The 20,926-nt window shown below is 38.8% G+C and overlaps 1 long non-coding RNA gene across 1 annotated transcript in view; it reads right to left on the minus strand.

Annotated features, from left to right (window-relative positions):
* Positions 1–6,783: 6,783 nt before the first annotated feature.
* Positions 6,784–20,926, minus strand: part of LOC132766432 (uncharacterized) — a 66,071-nt gene continuing 51,928 nt past the window's right edge. Inside the window, exon 3 of the long non-coding RNA XR_009630474.2 lies at positions 6,784–7,443. This is a non-coding gene — a long non-coding RNA (uncharacterized lncRNA). The remainder of the gene's footprint in view (positions 7,444–20,926) is intronic.

Consider the following 20,926-nt stretch of genomic DNA (forward strand, 5'->3'; position numbering starts at 1 on the left):
TGAACGATTTCACTGAAGTATTTTGCCTTATCTCCACTTCTGAACCATTTATCACAATAACATCTTTAATCAGACAATTGTAATGTTGCTTCCTTTTGTTACCAGAAGTAGGCAAATGCTGTTTCCCTCCATCCTTGCCCGCAGGCTCCAAAAATTACCTACGGGTAATTGAACATCCTCTATAAAGGTAAGAGGAACAGTAAGAGAGTAGAAAATCTTCATACACAAAAAAGACCTTTGAACACATACATTAATTACATGGCTGTTGTTATATGTGCCTTCAAGCGGGGTCTGGTTTAACTTTATACGGTTTTCTTGGCAAGGAAGTTTGCTGTTGTCTTCCTCTAAGATTGAAAAAGTATGAGAAAACAAGATCACTCAGTTGGGTTTTCATGGATGAGTGGATATAAAAAACCTAGTCTTCCGATGCTCTGAATCAGTGATTCCCAAGCTTTGTTCCACCAAGTAGTTTTCACTTCAGTTCCCAGACTGCCAGCTTGACTGATTCTGGGAATCTAAAGCCTATGGAGGAACAAACATTGGGAACCATGGTTCTAGACCAATTCTCAAACCACTATTGTTAATATGATTACATCTGCCATAGTAGCTGAGGAGCCTATGTAAATGGAAATACTTGACTAAGTGCAAACATGTTAAAAACTTAACTGTTATTTTAAAAAAAAGAATGTATCTGACAAAAGTAAAATTTAATCAGCAAGAGGGTTTTTGGACTTAAAAACTCACTTCATAGTAGTGTCCTAGTATATGTCTATTTGGTAGTAAACCTCACTGAATAAAATGAGACTAATTCCAATACGAGTGTCACCAGTTATGAGATTTCAGTCTTATTTCTCTTCTGAAGACACAAGGTATCCATTATACAAGTCAAGCTCTCTCCTTTGCCCCATCAGCTCCTTGGATTCTTAGTAGATTGTGCTAGGAGTCAATCTGCCTAAGGTTAGGCTGAATATGAAAGTCTGTTCTTCATTGAAAAGAATGGGGACACTTCTATGCAAACGCACAAAAGAGTTGTGTGGGAGAAAGTATGCATTTTATTTTACTTTTAGAGCTGGACAAGTACCTCGAGATAGTTGAAATGTATGGCTATCCCCCATTCTTTCAAAGTAAAATTAGAATCCGCCCCCAGCCGAAACTCAGAATTATGCATATTATAGCCAAAAATTGTGTTTTACTGTTAGTTGTCAGAGAACCATGACGATGGTAACACAGAAAATGGAGAGCAAGAAAATGGACTATAAATAAAGATATTAAACACACTTGCAAGTTCCCTCATTCCTTCAATATAGGACAATATCACAGTTAATTACAGATTGTCACTGCGGTATATCTAAAAGAGCTTAAGCAAGTATGACCTTTATTATTCAGATTAAGTCTATTATATTTGTGCATGGCTGTGCTTGATGTAAAATAGCTGCAGTTAATATTAGATATATTTAACAATAATGAATGTGAACCTTGTTAAGCCCAATAGCCTTATCCTGTGATGGTACTAAATTTGGATCTTTTCATTTATTGTAGTTCAAGGAGTTATTCCTCTATATTTGGACACAGATTGAACCTAATCATTCTTCCTCAGGAAGGGAGATTCCTTCCTGATGCCAAACTCCAGACCCTGGCTTCCTTCTCCAGGATGCTGATTTTGACTGATAGCACTGAACTTGTTACTTCCAACATGCTATACGCTGAACTCAGCCAAAGCCTTCCTGATGTAACCTGCCCTCTTGCTGCAGAGCATCCTGTACGTAACACTATTGTGTTGTGAACTCTCTCTGTTTGTATAGGAAATTAGGTTGGGCTAGTACTGTACTGGGTATGAAAATAAAGAGTTTGTTATGTCACGGTAGCTGCACATTAGAACAAGAGAAGAATCGAAATACTTAAATTACTATGCAGGGAAAATGGGTGGTTTGGGTAACAAGCAACGTATATAACAGTATTTCTCATCCTTTTTGCAGACTTTCTCATTAGTTTACATCTTCCCTTTCTATCACATTATCCATAGTGTATTACACTTTAAAAACTAAGATTGAGTACATCTTCTGGCAAACTATACCTGTGAGTTTGTGCTAGAAAGGATCAACTGTTGTAGTAGAGCCTGTTAGTAACACTGCAAGTGGTAGTATGGGTGTCAGAAGGGGGAAAAGGAATGCTCGTGAGCAAGAGCTAGATGAGGAATAACACAGGAAAAGGATCCGGGATATACTTATGTCACCTACCGACGAAGACTCCTTTGAAGGGTTTTCTGAGAGCGAAGGGTCAATGAGTGAGGGAGAGGAAGAAGATACAGTGGATGTGAATAGGGGAACTTAAGAGGGTGACTTGAGAGCAGGAATCGGATGAGGAGCGACAAAGGAAGAAGATCCGAGATATACTTACTGCTCCCACAGACGAAGAGTCTTTAATGGGTTTCTCTGGGAGTGATGGGTCTGGGAGTGATGGGGATGGGGAGACACACTGGATTGGACTAAGGTTCAACAGGTTAGAGATGTATGTACTCAGCCAAGGTCTAGTGACACGTTTGTGGGGTTTTCTGGTGGTGGGGATTGGCAATCGGGAGATACTGCTGAGTCTTGGGGAGATCTAAGTCTTGACAAAAGGTTGAAGAGTTGGAGGGATGGGTGTCGGGTTTCAGGTGTGGAGGCAAGAACAGCTGTAAGAGGTGACGGCGAGGCCAGCTCATCATCGGATAATGAGGTGTAAAATAAAAGTAGGCACTGAAATGGAGAATCTTTGCAGAAGGTAAAGTGTTGGTTTTGTGCCTTGGGTTTTGTCGCTGCCTCTTTCATGTTGGGTTTGGGTCCTGGATCTGCAGGTTGCTGTTTCCATTCATGTTACAACTCAGCTTGGATTCTCATGAGTGTGGATTTCCCCTTCTTTGACTTTGGACCAGTTTTGACTACGACACTGCCTACGTGGGCTTTGGAACCTCGCAACTTTGGACTCAGCTTTCTTCGATCTCGGACTTTGTTTGACTACGTCTTCTTCTTTGCGGCTCTTTGTTTGTTCGTCCTTTACCTGTTGTGTTATTTTGCATGACTTTTGAAGCACTTCAGTTTAATCCGGATCTTTTCTCCGGATAATCCGGATTATTGCTTCAGTTTGCTTTTTGAACTGAAACTTGTTGCTACTTTTGAGTTTTGACCAGGGACACTGAAGTAAGTGTCTCTGAATCCCTTTTGCTTTGTGTTCATAAACTCTACTTTTGGACATACTCTTGAGTCTGGCTCTTTAAGGCGTCTGAGTTCTGACATCAACAATAACCTTATAATATTCTGTTGTGCTTTCTGCTGATTTATACTTCAAAAAAAATCAAAAGACTTCTTACAAAAAATATTTCTCTCTTTTGTTTCTCCACTCTTTTCTTCTCTAATCCCTATGCCTTTTGCATATGGTAGTACTGTGAAATGATTTCATTCAGCATGGGAAATCCGTGTGAAACAATAACATAATTCCAAAAGGGGCCATTCCTTTTGAGTTGGTTTCTTTCTTTTTTTTTTTTAGCTATGGTGCAAGTTATATGATGCCATTGGAAAAAAAAGTATTTTACTTTCATGAAATATTTACTACAGCCAGAACACAATATAATTGTTCTGCACATAGAGGAAGCTCTGCTGGTAGAATCAAAAGTGTGCCTGCTTAGTCCTGTAGGATCCTTCTTGTCTTGTAGTACCATTCCACACCACCACAGTCACTAATACTTTCAAACTGACAAAAGATTGTTAGCAAACCTTTTAAAGTGGTGGTTCCCAACCTTTGGGACTCCAGGTGTTTTGGGCTCCCACAGTTCCTAACAGCTGGTAAGCTGGCTGGGATTTCTGGGAGTTGAAGTCCAAAACACCTGGAGGCCCAAAGGTTGTTGGCCACTGCTTTAGAGCAAGTTTTCCAGCAGTACACAAGGCTATGACTGGAGCAGAAGGGAAGAAAGACCCATTGCACTAGTAAATAAGTCTAGCACAATGTTGGCAATGCCAATTTTATATAATGTATAAAGTTAAGACTAGATATATGTAATGTATAAGGCTCACCTCACTCCAGTAGATCTGGTGATGGCAGGATGATTTGGAGATCTCTCATTCATAAGGTCTCCATAAATAAAGCTTGATATCATTTATTTATTTATTTACAGTATTTATATTCCACCATTCTTACCCTGAAGGGGACTCAGGGCAGATCACAGAACACACATATACAGCAAACATTCAGTGCTGTTTATACACTGACAAGACATACAACTGTACATATATAGGAGTATATATAGGCTTTTCCCATCTTTGGCATCTTGGAGGCTTGTGTTCGGTTCTGGCCTTGGGGAAGGGGGTGCTATCGCCCCATCTCCCTGCCGAAGAGCTTTGTTCATAAACTTCCTCCTTGATTGAATCAGATCATTGACATTTTTCTGGCATTTCCTTATTGGTGCCTTAAACACCTCCCTGCTTTAAAGCGGTACCTATTTTATCTACTCACATTTTGCTTTTGAATTGCTAGGTAGGCAGAAGCTGGGCTAAAGGCCAGGAGCTCACCCCAACCCAGGCTTCGAACTGTCAACCTTTTGATTGGTAAGATTTACTGAAGCTGGTGGTTAACCTACTGTGCTAAAGCCCGTCTCTTTTGATATCAGTTAACAAAAACAAAACAAATATTTACATTGTGGCCACCTGTATTCTCCAGTATGCTGGGATTTGCAGTTAACTGAAATACTTAACATTCTTTGAAGATCAGACAGGTGCACTTTAACAGTGAACTCCAAAAACCTAGGCAGACTACAAGCCAAGATTCCATAAGTTGGAGTCATGGTGGTTAAAGTGATATCAAACTACTACAACATGGACAGATTCATGGCAATTTTTCATTCACTCTCCTATGATTAAAAGGGATTAAAAATAAATAGTTGTTAGAGACAGGATGGTCATTCAAATTTCTTATTCGTTTCACTTCTGCCCTTCTACACATAAAGTAGGTTTCTTCCATTTTATTTCACACAAGTACACATAGACCTATGTGTAGAAGCTGGATTGGGATGGCTGAAGAAAAGAGAGGGTGTAAATTTACATTTTAACACAATTATCATTATCGCCATGATCAGCAATTTCAGAAAAAGGGCTCCCAGTTTAATATCAATGTATACAAGAACACAGTTGTGCCCAGTGCATTATTAAAATATAAGAACAACTGTTCCCAATAGGATGTCTTAATAAGAAGATAAAACTGTTTGCATAAAGATTATAGCAAAGCAAATACATGAAAAAATATTGCTGCTCATCCTTATTTTGAAACAGATTTGCTTTGAAAATGTACACATCCCTTTCATGTTCACTTTCTGAAAATATTCAGGTAAATAATTTATTGGATGGAATGTTCTTGGGAATGGTATACTGTGAGCAGTAATTGCAAAAAGTCTTCCATGAGGCAAATTTTCATTTCAAATGAGTTCTATGGTATCTGACTCGGGCATTCTAAATATGAATATGAATGTATAGGCTATAATGAAAAGATACAAGACTAATTTTTTTCCCCTACCAATATTAGTCAGCTGAAATAATTTTAAAGAAACTACTGGTGGCATTCTGGAAAGCTACAAACATTGGTCTAATTTCATGTAACCCCAAAACAAGAACATGAGCTTATTATTTACAAATTGTTTTGACAAATCTGACAGGACAAGGGCCTGAGTCCTCATGTACTGCAATGCAACTGGTTTCTACAATTCTATGGATAACCAAAGGTGGTGAAAAGAGCTGAAAGAGATGAAAGAGCTGTGAGATCTTAGATTTGATTGTTCATCTCTGGGCATTACTTAATGGTGGCAATTCCCATAAGGTATTGCCAAGCTATTTACTTATGTGTGTAATTTAATAAAAGTCATCATGTATAGAACAGAGGGTTACTTGAGTATCTTTTGATCTTCTTGAACTTTGGTAATATATCTCTAAGGAGATCATTCATGTCTTTGCAGTGAAGGTGGGTAATAAATGAATAGCTAATTGGATTATGTTCTATTTACAGAAATGTGTTGTTGTTATCTGCCTTCAAGTCAATTTTGACTTACAGTGACTCTATCAATGAGAGACTCAATACTCAACAACCCTGGTTTTAGAGACTCAGAGCTATCGCTTTCCTGATTGAGTCTATGAATCTGGAATGCAGTCTTCCTTTCTTACTACTCTCCAATTCTCCCAGCATTATCTTCATTTCTAGTAAGGTAATGGTAAAGGTAGTCCCCTGACATTAAGTCCAGTCATGTCTGACTCTGGGGTGTGGTGCTCATTCCCATTTCTAAGCCGAAGAGCCAGCGTTGTCCGTAGACACCTCCAAGGTCATGTGACCGGCATGACTGCATGGAGCGCCGTTACCTTCCCGCGGTACCTATTGATCTACTCACATTTGCATGTTTTCGAACTGCTAGGTTGGCAGAAGCTAGGGCTGACAGCGGAAGCTCACGCCGCTCCCCGGAATCGAACCTGCAACCTTTCGATCAGCAAGCTCAGCAGCTCAGTGCTTTAACCCACTGCGTAGACTAGGCTTAAAAATATTGATTGCCAGGAGACAAAGGGGCCCACACACATATATAAGGCTATCAATTATTTTTAAGAAATAGTAAAGATCTAGGCCTATATGATAGATGCATTGGCATCACATAACCAGAATCAGAATTATTATTTCAAAATTATTTATTATATTCTTAAATATAAAGTATCCTCGAAAAAGGATTTTTAATTAAAATTTTAAAAACAACGTTATGTTTATTTGCATGCAGTAATAATATTGGAATTTCTGTTATATTTTCAAGCTGCTAAAAGAGCTTTACTTTTTTTAACATGTCTCATGTTTAAGAGGGCTCACTTGCCACCAGACAAGCTGACGCCCTGATCAGTCTGCTACTGCTAGTGAGTCATCTCCTCTGAAGATATGGCCAAAATACAACAGCCTGAGTTTATACATCTTGGCTTCTAGGAAGGGTTCAGATCTGCTATGTTGTAGGGCTCATTTATTTGTCTTTTTAGCAGTCTACACTAACACAGAACTCTTCTTCAATTCTTTGCACAAATCAAGTCTGGAGAAGATAACTATTTCTGTCTCTGAACACAGAACTAGAAGCAGCAGGATGTGAAGTTCAGGACAGAGGAGGAGGTTACAAGATTGTCAATTTCTAGCTCCTTCAAAATGCTGTCTGAAATTGTGGGAATAAGGAAACATGTGGAGAGGAAAAACCTCTGGTAACTCGAGTTCTGATAAACAAACAGATCATTGTACTACCTATAGAGAGGGGAAAGCAGGATTTATAGGCTCTCAATCCCAAGAGGTCTCTCTGTTCCTTTGATATGAGATCTCAGTACTTAAATACACACATCCAAAGGTGGCTTTTACAACATCAGTGGAGAACATGAGCTTGAATTCAGTAAGATACAGTATTCTTCCCTCCATCTGTAAAACAAGTGGAAGAAATATATTCTTAGCAAGTATATTCACAAATAAATTCAATCCCATATTTGAAAATAAGTACTCATTTCAGAATTCTTGTGCTTTGCAACAAAGTAAAACACAGTCCCTTTTTCTCAAGACACCTATTTTTCCAAATGACTTTGTAGGAAAGACCTGACAGTTCTAGTGTCCCTGCAAAATAAAATTGTGATACTTGTCATCTGATAATGACAACACAAATCTGTGTTGAAAAAGTTATGAAAGCAGGCATTGTGCCAAAAATATGTAGCCTATTTGCCCAGGGACAAGCCAGGATTTGGAATGAAGTGGGACACATCAGAGAAAAAGAAATACTACAGGGAGACAATCAAGTGGCATATTAGTGTACCTCAAAGATACAGGTTGTTTTGACCAAAGAGCAGAAGCAGATTCTCAGCATAGCACCTGTTCAATAATCATATGATCTGGCCATGGAAGACAGCATACTGTTGTACACTTTGGTGGAAGCTGTGAAATTCCTGCTAAAGTTGGCAGTTAAGGACCTCATCACATTGAAGTTCAAAATGCAGGAGACAGCGGGGGGATTCACCTAGCAGCATGATGAATCTGTGGGGCAGTGTGGGAAACTGTTGCCCCACACCCCACTTTACCCAACATATAGGAGAAAGTGTTGCTGCCTAGCTTCCCCCCAAGCTGACCCCATTCTAAGTAATGAGAGAACAGGAAGCCTCCTGGGTTCTCTGGGCTCCATCCTAGGACATTTCCAGGATGGAGCCAGGATGAAGCCCCACCAGAAGTAGCCCTGCAACATGTAAAGAGCTTCAGTGATCTCTGTCCTAACTCCATCTTGAAAGGATGGAGCAAGAAGTCAGTGTGATGAGGTTGTGTATGGCTTGATATGCTTTACTTTCCACTGGAATCTATTACTGGTTTTAAACATATGGATTTGGTCAGCTCTTATTACCCAGAGTGATGTTGCAATCTAAGATAGTAGGTGCACAGGAGGGCATTGGCTCATTGCCAGTGGAAGCTTCCTCTGCCAATTCAGACATTTTTAGTTCACAATAGAGTTGAAAATGATCTTGTCCTTTGCCTCTGGTAGCAAAATATTCAGGGCCACTCATAATTGTGTCCAATTATATATTAATCAGAAAAAAGAATATGAATACATTGGTGGAGTCTGTTTTGGGATTTTTAGATGGAAATTTCTTCACTCATAGGCAAAAAGCACGGGGCATGCTACTGTTAATAAATCTCATTTCCTTACCTATATAACAGTGAGTGTGATTATATATGTGCAACAGACCTCAAAGACTACAAAGCCTTGATAGCTTAACCTAGGCATAGATATTAAGGAGTATATGCACCTTAAGGCTTTTCAAACATATTACCCATATTTACTCGAGTCTAATGTACCATCAAATACAACCCTAAAACAAACAAAATTTTTGCTGTTGAGTGTAAAAAGTGCACCCTTTTGTAATTTGGCCAAAAAAGATGTGCATTACATTTGCTGCCTGCTTGGGATTCTTTCTTTAGAAACAAAAGTATTAGAAGGCCAAAGCTTCCACAAAGAAAAAAGGAAACCTTGGGATGCATCTATACTGTAGAATGAATCCACTTGAATGGCCTTGGTTCAATGCTATGGAATCATTGGAAGCTCTTGGACCTTCTCCACCAAAGAATGCTGGTGGCTTACCAAACTACAAATCCCAGGATGGCATAGCATTGAACCAAGGCAATTTAATTAGAGATGGCATACCTCAAACAGGAGCTCCAGGTGCTTCTGAAGCAGCTTCCCCTTTTGCTTTAGCTCAACACTAAGATTACCATATTGTGTGAATCTAATGTACATCCTAATTTTGATGTCATTTAACCAAAAAAGGTGAGCATTAGATTTGAGAAAATAGGGTAATTAATTTAAGTTATGTAGCCTGTGGAATCATTTTAATGACCTCATTACATAGGGCTTGGGAAGCATCCTAGAATGCTTCCCCACCAGTCCAGTGACAGATGGGCATGCTGTCCATCCCATGATGTCGCTGGACTTCTGGTGGAGGCCCCATCCACAACTAAAGTGGAAGTATCATATGACGCTTCCCTCCAAACATGGGAGCCTGCCTGTGTTGTGCTGGCTTCATTGCAGCCAGCACAACACATGTTTTCCTCATGTGGTGGGGGAAGTGTCGCTGCACCGGAGCAACATGCAGGATGATGGAGTCGCCCATCTTGCCTGCCATTTCACCACTCTTGCTGGCAAAATGGCATGGGGGGGGGGGGAGCTCCCCTGTGTGATAAGGTCACATGAAAATCAATGACTAAACAATCTAAATATAGGTTCTTGTGGGTTTTTTCGGGTTATAGAGCCATGTTCTAGAACATGGCCCTATAGCCCGAAAAAAACCCACAAGAACCTAGTGATTCCAGCCATGAAAGCCTTCGACAATCTAAATATATTTGCAACTTTTGATAACATCTTCATTCATTAGATGGCAGACTAATCAAGATATAGCTGTTGTTCAGGAAAATATATCCTATTAAAAGAAGAGATTATAAAGAAAGCTAGCTTGTCAACACACTCGATAGAAACTAGGAAAATTTCAGCAAGAGTAATAGACAAAGTGGAAATGTTGCACTGAACACAACTTAAATTGTGGAGCAGTTCCTCAAGATGCAAAGCAAACAGAAGATCAGTGGCTGAATCCAGAATCCATGATTATCTCTACTTTAGCCGGTAGGCTGTCTGGAATTGTGGGAGTTGTAGTCCAAAACACCTGGAAGGCCAAAGTTTGCCCATGTCTGCTCTAGTTTATAAATTTCTATTTACTTGGTATCAGTTTTTGCCATGAAATCAGAGAGAAACATAATTTTGTTTATTATTTATTTACTTGCTGTATTTATATACCGCCTCTCTCAGCCCGAAGGCGACTCAAGGCGGTTTAATCTTGACATGACTACACATGTCTGTACACTATCTGAAAAACCAAAGTTTTAAAAAGGAATATACGATTCCTGGAATTGCAAGCTGTAACTAGACTTTTAAATCTTATGTGATCTACTTTACATTCGTATTTTCTGTTTATATTTTATTAGTATGATATTCGTATTGTTTTCTTTAAGCTGTACGTGCTCCAATCCTTTGGTTCTCTGAACGTGAAAGTAATAAATGATAATTATATTCGCAGTAAAAGAATTAAAATTCATTGTGCATAAGACAAAATGTTCCCATAATCTACACTGCATTCCATACACCCTTGCTGCTAAAGGAATAGTTTAAATAGCAGGAATTGTAACACAAGGGGAGACTGACCTCACCCAGGCAAAGAAGTGAAAATATGATAGCTCCAGTGTAGTCAGTTCAATGTCACAAAAATAGCTGAAGGCAGATTGTGACCCATTTAAAGTGCACATCTAAAGAGGTATAATTAATTTTCCTTATCTGATTTTTCAAACAGTATGATGAACATACTTTTTGTGCAGAGCCTGGCAAGTGGATTCTGGCAGCTGTGCTCTTGAAAATTAACTTTCCAAACTCTGTTTGTGTGTGTGGTTGTGACTGTATGCTTATAAATTTGTGCCAAATAATGTAATCTTAGTGGTGTGCATGTATGTTTTACCCCATTAATTGTAAATAATAACCTATTTTTGCATTTAGACTAGCTAAGGCATCTAATTGAGTTGTAAATGAGCTACATCTGGCTGTCCAAGCTGAGTTAAGAGAGTGTTTTAAAGTGACTGTCGAAAGTGATAGAGATCAGACCATCAGCCCTGTCCTTGGTGCCTTACGCAACTTACGACAATAAAATCAATCCAATGCAATTAAGCAATAATTTCATTATGGGAGAGATACGGGAAAGAAAACTGTGCCACATACATGCTACATATCAATATGGCTTGTTATTTAGCTAAGTTTGCAATTTGCTTTTTGCAAACATATTATAAATTAGATTGAAAGGAAACGTTGTTGTTACATTGAAATAGACTTTTTATTGTAGCTGTTTAGGTTAAAAAACATATCATTTCTCTGTCTTATTGAATCACAGCATGTATGCCTTCCTTGTGCATTTCTCTATGATGAAATGGGTGGCATTAGGGTAGTTCTTCCAATGAAGATACATGGACCACAGTCTTATTATTACAGTCTGCATTGCAGAAATGCAATGTTAGTGAATTGCAAAGATGTATATCAGGGCACCAGAAAGAGTATACCAACGCACACTAGATTCTTCTGCTAAATATAAGTTGCTCCTAATGTACATCATAGACATCTGACACATGTTGGGAACTTCTCATGCAATGCTTATCAACTACTTCTGATACACATCAGAAACATATAGTGCAAATTCAGCATGTTTGCTGTCAGTGTCCACATGTGCATCAGGAGGGTCCCAAAGCCCATTGATGTCCATTGTACATTGAGGTTGTAGTGAACCCGTCAGTCCACTAGCTACCATTCTGTAATAGACACCTGTACATTGTAACATGAATATAGGTCCAAACCTCTTTACATTGTTCCAAAAAGTCTATTTTGTCCCTTTTGATGATGCTGTCCAGGCATGTAGCTGGGGGGTTGAGGGGCTTCAGCCCCCCCCCCCCCCCGAAATTTTCATGGTGGTTCGCAAAAAGGCCTTACTGGTGCATTATTTAAACTGTTGTGTTTATTCATATCATGATCTGATCACCATACTCAATATAACCCATATGCACGGGGGTTTTGGTGTAATGATACCAAAGGTTTGCTAGGGTAAACCCTCTTTCACTCAGACCCAGCCCCCCCCCCCGAAACTCAGCTCCCCCCCCAACCCCCCCCCCCCCTGAAAAAAACTCAGCCTCCCCCCCAAATTGAAATCCTGGCTACTGGCCTGATGCTGTCAGTATTATTCTACAGTGGGCCCTTGGTATATGCTGGATTTGGTCCCAGATCCCCCCGTGAGTCGCAAAATCTATGGATTCTGAAGTTCCATTGTATACAATGATGTAGTAAAATCCCTTATATAAAATAACCAAATCAAGGTTTACTTTGATTTTTGTCCTTTTAAAAATATTTTCAAGCCTTAGGTGATTGAATCTATTACTACAGAAATCATGGACATTAGGCTTGTGTGATCAATGGAAAAAATGTTTCAACACTCATTACTACATGGGGGGGGGGGGGGAGGCAGAGAATCATTTCTGAAGTTTTTCTAAAATATCGTAAGAGGCTTGTATCATAATTATAATGATATAACAAAATTTTCATTACTTTTTCATTATGTAACTGTGCAAGTGGAGGAGCTTCCAGGCCCCTTTCTCCCTAATTTTAAAGCTATTTGGATGAAACTTGCTACAATGGTAGAACACCTTTACCACGGTAACCCCACACACCAAAGTTTTGGAATGTTTCACACATTCACTGATTTTGAGGAATTTAATTTTTTTTATGAACAACAATTTTAAAAAAACTACAAGAGCTATCTCCTTGAATTTCTATTTTCAATGAGGCAACATGACCAGATGCCCATCCAGCCTTTGAAACAACAACAACAACAACAACAACAACAACAACAACCGGAAACCTACGAGGTAAACTTTAGAGTTAGTGCCTCTCAACTTTTCCAACTTCAACTCCCAACAATCCCCTTTTTCTCAGGGGATTCCCTTTAGAGAATGAACACCAAAACTTTCGGGAAGAAGGAGGAAGCTCAAAGTGGTAAGCAGAATTCTGGGAAATGTAGTTTGGGATGGTAAGGACCCCTGAGCCAGGGAATTCAAAAGACCCTGGCCTAAAGTTCATTTCCCAGAATTCTACTTGTTTCCCACATTAAAAACTCAAGATAAGTGTGGACTCGGCCTGTTACCTGGGATGGTCATGTGCAGGGACAGCTTCTTCCTTGCTTGGCCATCCAGCCAGGCATCCCTTCCTCCCACCTGCTGGCTCTGTCCCCCCCCCCCCCAATCGCCTGGACCTTTTGGAGGCAAAGCAGCACCCACGACAAAGACCTGGAGCTATTTATGAGACTTACATAACTCTTCAGAAAGTCATAGGTCAATGTTTAGAATCTTAAGTTTTTTGGGTGGATACCCCTTGTGTTTCTTAATATTCAGTCGTATGTACAAATCTTACAAAATAGACACAACAAACGAGGCACAAATGAAATTTTGCACAGCCCTAATGGACACATAAGGAATTAACTGTATTTGCTTTCATTTCATCTTCCACATTTTTCCTTTGAGCATTTTGTACACAACTTTGTCACTGCAGTACTTTGCTATCTTTCACAAGGCTGCGGGATGTTCACAGATTCTTTTGAGAGGCCTTCAAAGAGATTTACCTTATGAATTTTGTAGGGGTGTCGTAAATGAATATATATTCCACCTCCAAGGAGTCATTTTTCCCCCCAATGAACTATATTTGTAAAGGCTCTAACATATGTCAACTAGATTATGAGATGCCTATTTTCAGACAAAGTTTCTAACCCTTTTGGCTGCAAAGATATGCTTGAAAACATATGGGCAACACCTGCCAACATCTTTCAGAAGCTGAGTGTGTGACTACGATTTCCAGTAGTTCTCTGCATAGCTTATCCTTGCCTTTCCCCTTCTAGACTAGAGAAAATGAAAGCAAATGATACCAAATAGAAAACACTGCAAAACAAATTTTGTAAAATGAGCCTCATTTTGCAAATGGGCTCAACATTTTAAAACTGCAATCATCTCAGAACAAGGAAGCCAGTAAAAAAAAGGAGCATTTGTAACTAGTTGCTTTCATGTCCTTGCTGCTTCTCAGTAAGGACAGAAAGAGTTTCATCTAAAAACCTCCCAGCCAGTAGCACACAAGTATGATATAACTGGAAAATCATTTCCTACTGCACCAACTACAGGATTACAAGGCTTGCATTATCCTGTCTGGACCAGAGAACTGCTTGGAATAACTGCTGTTAACTCAGTCTACTGAGCAAAAGGGAACGTCGGCACTGGTACAATTCTTCCGTGTTTGTTCAATGCTGCCATGACTTTTATACATGGAGTGCCATTCCATTTAATTTATTCCAAGGAACTGTCAAGAGGGGGAGGCTTTCTTTCTGTTTACATTATAAACAATCCCAGTCCTCCCCACTTCTACTCATTCATTCTATTTTATCTCAGTGTGTTCTATCTGTCACTTCTAACACTGTTCTTAATTGGCTCGTAAATGGCACTACCAATAATTTTTTCTGAGCTTATTTTTAGGAACAAGCTTTGACAGCTGTCCATGACTTGATTGTATTCCCTTCCCCCATTCCAGCTGATGTCATGCATCCCGGATGGTGGTCTAACAGCATAAACATTGTCAGGATTTTGCCATTCACTGCCTTTTCATTGGAGAGTAATGTTGCCTCTCTCTGCTATCTGGTTTGCTATGGAAATAGAGACATGCTGCAAGGGGTGATGGACAGCCCTGCTGTGCATAACTAACAAATGCCACACAGATAGATTGCCCTGTCCCGAGGACCTGTTGGAGACTTTAGCCTTTTAGTGATTTCTCAGGCCACAGCAAAATATGCAGCAAAGTTAGTGAGAGGAATATTAACAATAAATAGTTTTCTGAATATATGATTAGGCTTCCATACTGTGTTCATTAAAAAAAACTAGACTTCAATGTTAAGTGTAGTCACAATGTAGTGAGACTCTGTGGATTATAGCTTATTTTGAAATAAACGCATTTAGTACATAGTTGCAACAATCATTCTTAAAAAAATATACAGCCCCATAAAAGTTTACTTAAAATAGTTATTCTGGATTTGCTGAAGTGGGAACTAATCTTTCCCAGGGAACTACTGAAAACATGAACGTTAATCTTCAATTCAATGGTGTAAAGAAGCAAGGAAAATTGAAGAGCAATGCCAGTTTTGAATGATTGTTTTGAATGATTCTCAACTACAATCATGCACTGAACCATAAAACCATAACAAAAGACCAAATTTTTGGCAAATTTATCATCCACAAAGAGTTTTTGTAAGTAATTTTATTTCTTTTCAGTTTCCCAGTATTCTGTGGAAATTGGTTGTCTGCTTATTCTGGTCTTTCTAGCTCTGAAAGGATTTGTTGAATTTTCAAACAAAACATTGCTTGTTCTTCTCATCTTGGATTTACAGAGGGACACCAATGCAAAGATTGTATGGACACAGTAAAGGGGAGGGGCGCTCCTTGCAGCATGTAATCTCCCCATGTAATAGCATGTGGGTGGGTTTGGGCAAGCATCAAAGCTTCTGTGAACTGTTCACCTCCCCAGCACACGAGAACAAAAATCCCTTATACAGTCACATTCTCAGCAATATTCTCCCATGAAGAAAACACTTCAGCACAAAAACCTAAAAGTGCCAATTAAGATGCCCCAAGGAGCCTGCAAATTTGAAAAGAAACTTCCCTGATGGTAACTGTCCCTTTCAAAGCACATTTACACATGGATTAGTTCTTCACTCAAAACTTAGCTGAAAAAAGGATTTGTGGTAACAGGGATGGGAAAACTGTGGCCAGATGTTGTTGGTACACATCTTTCATCATCCCAGATCATGAGCAGGACTGGTTAGGACTGATAAGAATCAGGATTCAGTAAAAGCTGGAGCAAAACTCTTTCAACCACTGCTTCACACTATCAAATCCTGACACAGTAATGTACTGAGACAAACACATCCCTGAGTTTTAAGGCATGAAAATGCTTAAGATCTATGGATCCTGGTAAAATTCATTCTCAATATTATAATTAATCTATGCCCATGTTTTATCTAGGAATTGTGTCATATCAGAGTTGCCTCCAAATGAGTGAGATCATTGGTCTTCCCAAATCAACATTGTTCATCCCTACTGGCACAGACTCTTTAGGGTTTTCACACCCCTATCCACAATTTCCAGGATAGGGGTATAAAATTATATAACTTCCATATACAAGCAGGAGCTGGACAACTGATTCATGTCTTCATCCCATAAGGAACTGAACATTCCTACAAAGAAAAACTACATTATCTACATATAAACTATGGCAGGAATCTTGTTGTAGACTTGCATCTTCATAAGTGAACGTACCTCTGTGAGGATTAGAATTGAGTAGTTCTATAACAACTAGACTTTGGTGAAACTATAGGGGCAACATTTGTTCTTGTGCAGATGTTATGCAACCCAAAGCAGTATAACTCAGAAAAAACTGAATGTAATCCAGATTAACAAAGCCCATTATTTTCAATGGTTCTACTCTAACTAAAACTAACTAGGTATCCAAACCATTACACTTGACTTTCTTTCACTTGAAAATAATTTCAATTTAAATGAAAAGTGGGGATATGAATAGTACCCAAGCAGAAGTCTTCAGTTTGCCATCTCAGTGATGCTTTTGTGAGACAGTCTTCCAGATATCAGGGAGAAGAGCTTTAGGATGGAGCAGGCCACTCTGACCCAAATGGAGAGGTCCTCCAACCAGTGAATTAATTTTTCTTCCCTTCTCCCAGCTTAGCAACTGACACCAGGGAGACAGTATGCCTTTATAGTAAACTGATGCTCTTAGGAGTACAGCTAAGGTATGTAGGAAATCGCTGTAAGAATCAGTGATGAACTTGAAGGTGTTGGGGTTTTTTTAAAAAAAAATCATTTTAGCATTTTTTTTCTTTATTCAGAACATGGAAATAGTATCAGTCTACAAATCAGGTTTGGGACCTCACTGAAAAGCAAGGGCTGTGATGATAATCAGCCTCTGACAGTCTTAGTAATGTGAAGATGTGAGCACTGTTATTTGTGTTGAAAGTGGCTTTGCCAGCCCTTTTATTTTGCTGTAGCTTTTAATCACCTTGCCTGAAGGATTGTGTCAGTCATGCCGTGTTATTTATTCTTGCTGCCTCTTGATCTGCTAATGTGAAACAGAGTCCACTTTCCAAATATTTTTCCCAGAGTAGCATAACATAACATGGTGTAATGTTAGGCCTGCTCACTTAATAGGCAAAGTTGTCATTAAGTGTCACTCATTAGACTTCAAACTATAATACACACATTTTATAAATCAACAGTCACATAGCTAATGCCCTCAACGATCTTTGTGGAAAATCCAAGTGTTGTTGGATGTTTTTAAACATCCAAGACCAAATAGATGTAGGTAAAAGATGTACTAGGAGCTAAGTTGACATAGTGGTTTAAGTGTTAGGCTACAACTCTGGAGACCAAGGCTGAAATCCCCACACATCCATGGAAACACACTTGATGACCTTGGGTGAGTTACACTCTCTCAGACTCAAAGGAAGACAAAGACAACCCCTCTGAAGAAATATTGCCAAGAAAACCATGTGAGAGGTTTGCCTTAGGATCTCAATAAAATGAAAATAATATGAAGGCACACAACAATAACTAAAAGATATGCTGCTTGGTGGAAACTTTGCTATGCATAAAAAGCACAATATTTCAATCTCCCAAATCAATATCAGTGTGATTTAGTAGCAACCCATTTTCTTCCAGGATAGTGTATTTTCTCCTGAACTAATCTGAGGATATAAAAAAGTTTCTACACCCCCCTGTTTTCAAATGATATCATTATCAGTTCCATAGCAAATATATCTTATTTCTCCCTTTTAATAGATAAGACGTAAAAGCTGAAAACGCTTGGGATTTTTTCTCCCTTTCTTCTCTGATGGTACAATACACTGCTTCCAATATGCTATTTAAGTTACAGCAGGCTTTGGGAAATTACATCAATGTGAGTCACCAGGTTGTGTTTCTGAATGCACTGTTCATCAGTATTCTAGAGCACTGGAGAAGGAAGTGGAGAAGGACATTGAGAAACATCTCCCTCCTTCCACTTCTGCACTTCTGGCATGATTGCATATTTTAGAAGTCAAAAGAGAGCATGGTAGCTGGTAGGGAAAGATTTTGGGGCCTGGACAAAAGGAGAGCATGGTCATCTCTACTATTAAGCAGGGTGAACCCAAGGATCACATTTGGAAAAATGCCATTTTGGACTACAACTGCTACAAACTGGCTAGGAAATTCTACCAGTTTCCAAAGATCTGTCCCAGAGAGCAATTTATGGGAAGTAACAACAGGATGCTGGACTGAGAAAGAAAATATGCCTCCCCTAGATCACCTAAGTAGGTCTGCTGTATTCAGGTGTGGTGGAGGACACCATCCCACTGGCAGAAGTGTTGAAAAAAGACTCAACTGTCAATCTAGCCAGCTTTTTTAAAAGGAATGCAAAAAGGGTTTCATTTGTTTGTTGCCTTAGACAGCGACATGCTTTCTACCAGCCTGGGATGTGTGAGTAGATAGCCAGATGCTTCAACTGTTCCAGAAAACTCACCTCTCCTTGGAGGTATGCTTTTTATGTTCATTATTTTCCTTCCTGAGCATGGCTCAGATGCATTTCATAACTACCCCCCTCCCCCTTTGAGACATATATGTTAAGTATTTCTAATGGATCCATGTCTACTTATTTAGGCCTTGGATTTCTTAAGTACCTCATATACAAAGTCTCTATAGGCACAGTAAAGATTAAAACACAGTTAAAGCCCTCAATTATAAACCAGCATCGTTTAAAAATCTAATCTACACATAACAGCATCATACCACAAAATTAACCAATACCTAAAATAGTTATCAGGAATGGGAATTAAAACCAAACCATAAGAAGTAAAAGACAGAGTTTTAAAAGCCCAGGAAAACAAGAAGAACCTAACTTGATGACAAAAAGTGATAGAAATGTGGGAAAGCAGGTGAACTTTTCCTAGGAAAGAAGATGAGGTAAATAAATACATATGGATAGAGGTACTCTGTCATATTCTGAGACCCTAAATTCAGTAGTTTTATAGGTAAAAATCAGCCATTTGAATTAATGTGGAAGCTAACTGGGAGACAGTTGAGTCAAGACAGGTCTAGTGTAATATGTTCATAATGGCTAGTCATCCGTAAAACTTATAGATTCATATTTTGACCCAGCTAAGTTTTTTTTAATCATCTCAAAAGGCAACTTCAAGTACAGTACAGTCAAGGTTCATTAAAGGTAATTAATTTCCATTACTAATGACAGTGTTTAAGAAATGTCATTAAGTTGATAGAAATGAGTTATTAGATTTTATTTTGCAATACTTTTACATTATGTTTTAAAAGAAAAACATGGAGGAGATAAAATGATGGCATAAAACTTCAAAATTTTCTCTCAAAATTACTCTTTAAAAATTCCTTGAAATGTAATTTTCAGTGTAATTAGAAAATACTATGTTTTATCCAGTAATGTATTACACTCATATTTGTTGTGTTGGTTTTGATATGTGACTTCATTGTACCTTCATTACCCATGAAGTAATTTCTTATAGTTAACTAAATTACTTACAACTAATTTTGGAAGCTCTGTCTGTAGGCAGATTAATTTGGAAAAGTGTGTCTAATCCTCTTCCTGCAATACACTTCATGAGTAAAGCAGGATTTGAACCCTGATCTCCCTAGTCATCATCTTAGTCTTTTGATTCATGAGATCATCAGAACATCTTAGGCAAAAGCCGCTATCTCCCCTTTTGAATAATTTGGAGCAAGACGAGACAGATTCTCTCCTATCCCTTCATAAATTACCTTGTCTTTTGCAAAGAGGTTCCCATGCTCTGGTGTCACACTTCATTTTGCCTGATCCGAATAATGTTGATGTTAATTTGATTGAACATAATGAGATATTGAACCACATCCAAAAACCATTCTGATTTCTGTGTGGGGCAAGTGCCAGGACTATTTAAACACTCAGAATGTTCATTTCTCTTTTGATAATGGATTAACACTGTTGTGATTAGTTGAGCTTTGAATGTGAAAGTCACCTGTGAATATGTCTTTCACTGGAATAAAATCTTGCATTTCATATGAATGCCCTCCATAACTTGTAAACCTCTCTTTGTTTCTAATGTTGATAAGTTTGATTAGTTCAGGTAGGATGGTTTATTCAATTTGTTTTGTCAAAAAGAATGCTGACTGAAGTTGCTAATTAAGCCTCAGCCTCAAAACTAGAGGTGAGCAAATTTGGTCTGAGAGCCAAATTTTGCACCACCAGGACTCATTAAAAGAAATTTTAAGAAATCAAAACTGTAAATGGCTTCCAGTCAATTCTAATTCCTTTTCTTTCCTTCATCCTGGACACAGTAAAATGCAAAATATTCCTTCTGCCAGGGTGTAGGGGAAGCAGGGACACACAATTGTCCATGGAGAAGTGTTTACAACCTATGATCCTGCTGTAGGCTAATCTTTTACAGTGTGAGCAGCCAGTGGTCCATGGGCAATGTAAGGACCTTGACCTAAATTTCATGTGGTCTTTATTAATTTCTTTCAGATGAGACAGAGCCCGGACAGAATAAAAGGGAAGATAGGGTAAGAGTGTGGAAAAAGGGATAAAGTAAAAAAAAAGGAGGAGATCAATTTTTTTGCAGATACTGTAATTTGCTCATGCCTTCAATGGAGAAATGAGTGGAAATAGACAGAAAATTGAGTGAGGGGAGAAGAAACTGTTGCATGCTAT

This window comes from Anolis sagrei, chromosome 2, assembly GCF_037176765.1.
Source record: "Anolis sagrei isolate rAnoSag1 chromosome 2, rAnoSag1.mat, whole genome shotgun sequence".
Classification (NCBI taxonomy): Eukaryota; Metazoa; Chordata; class Lepidosauria; order Squamata; family Dactyloidae; genus Anolis; species Anolis sagrei.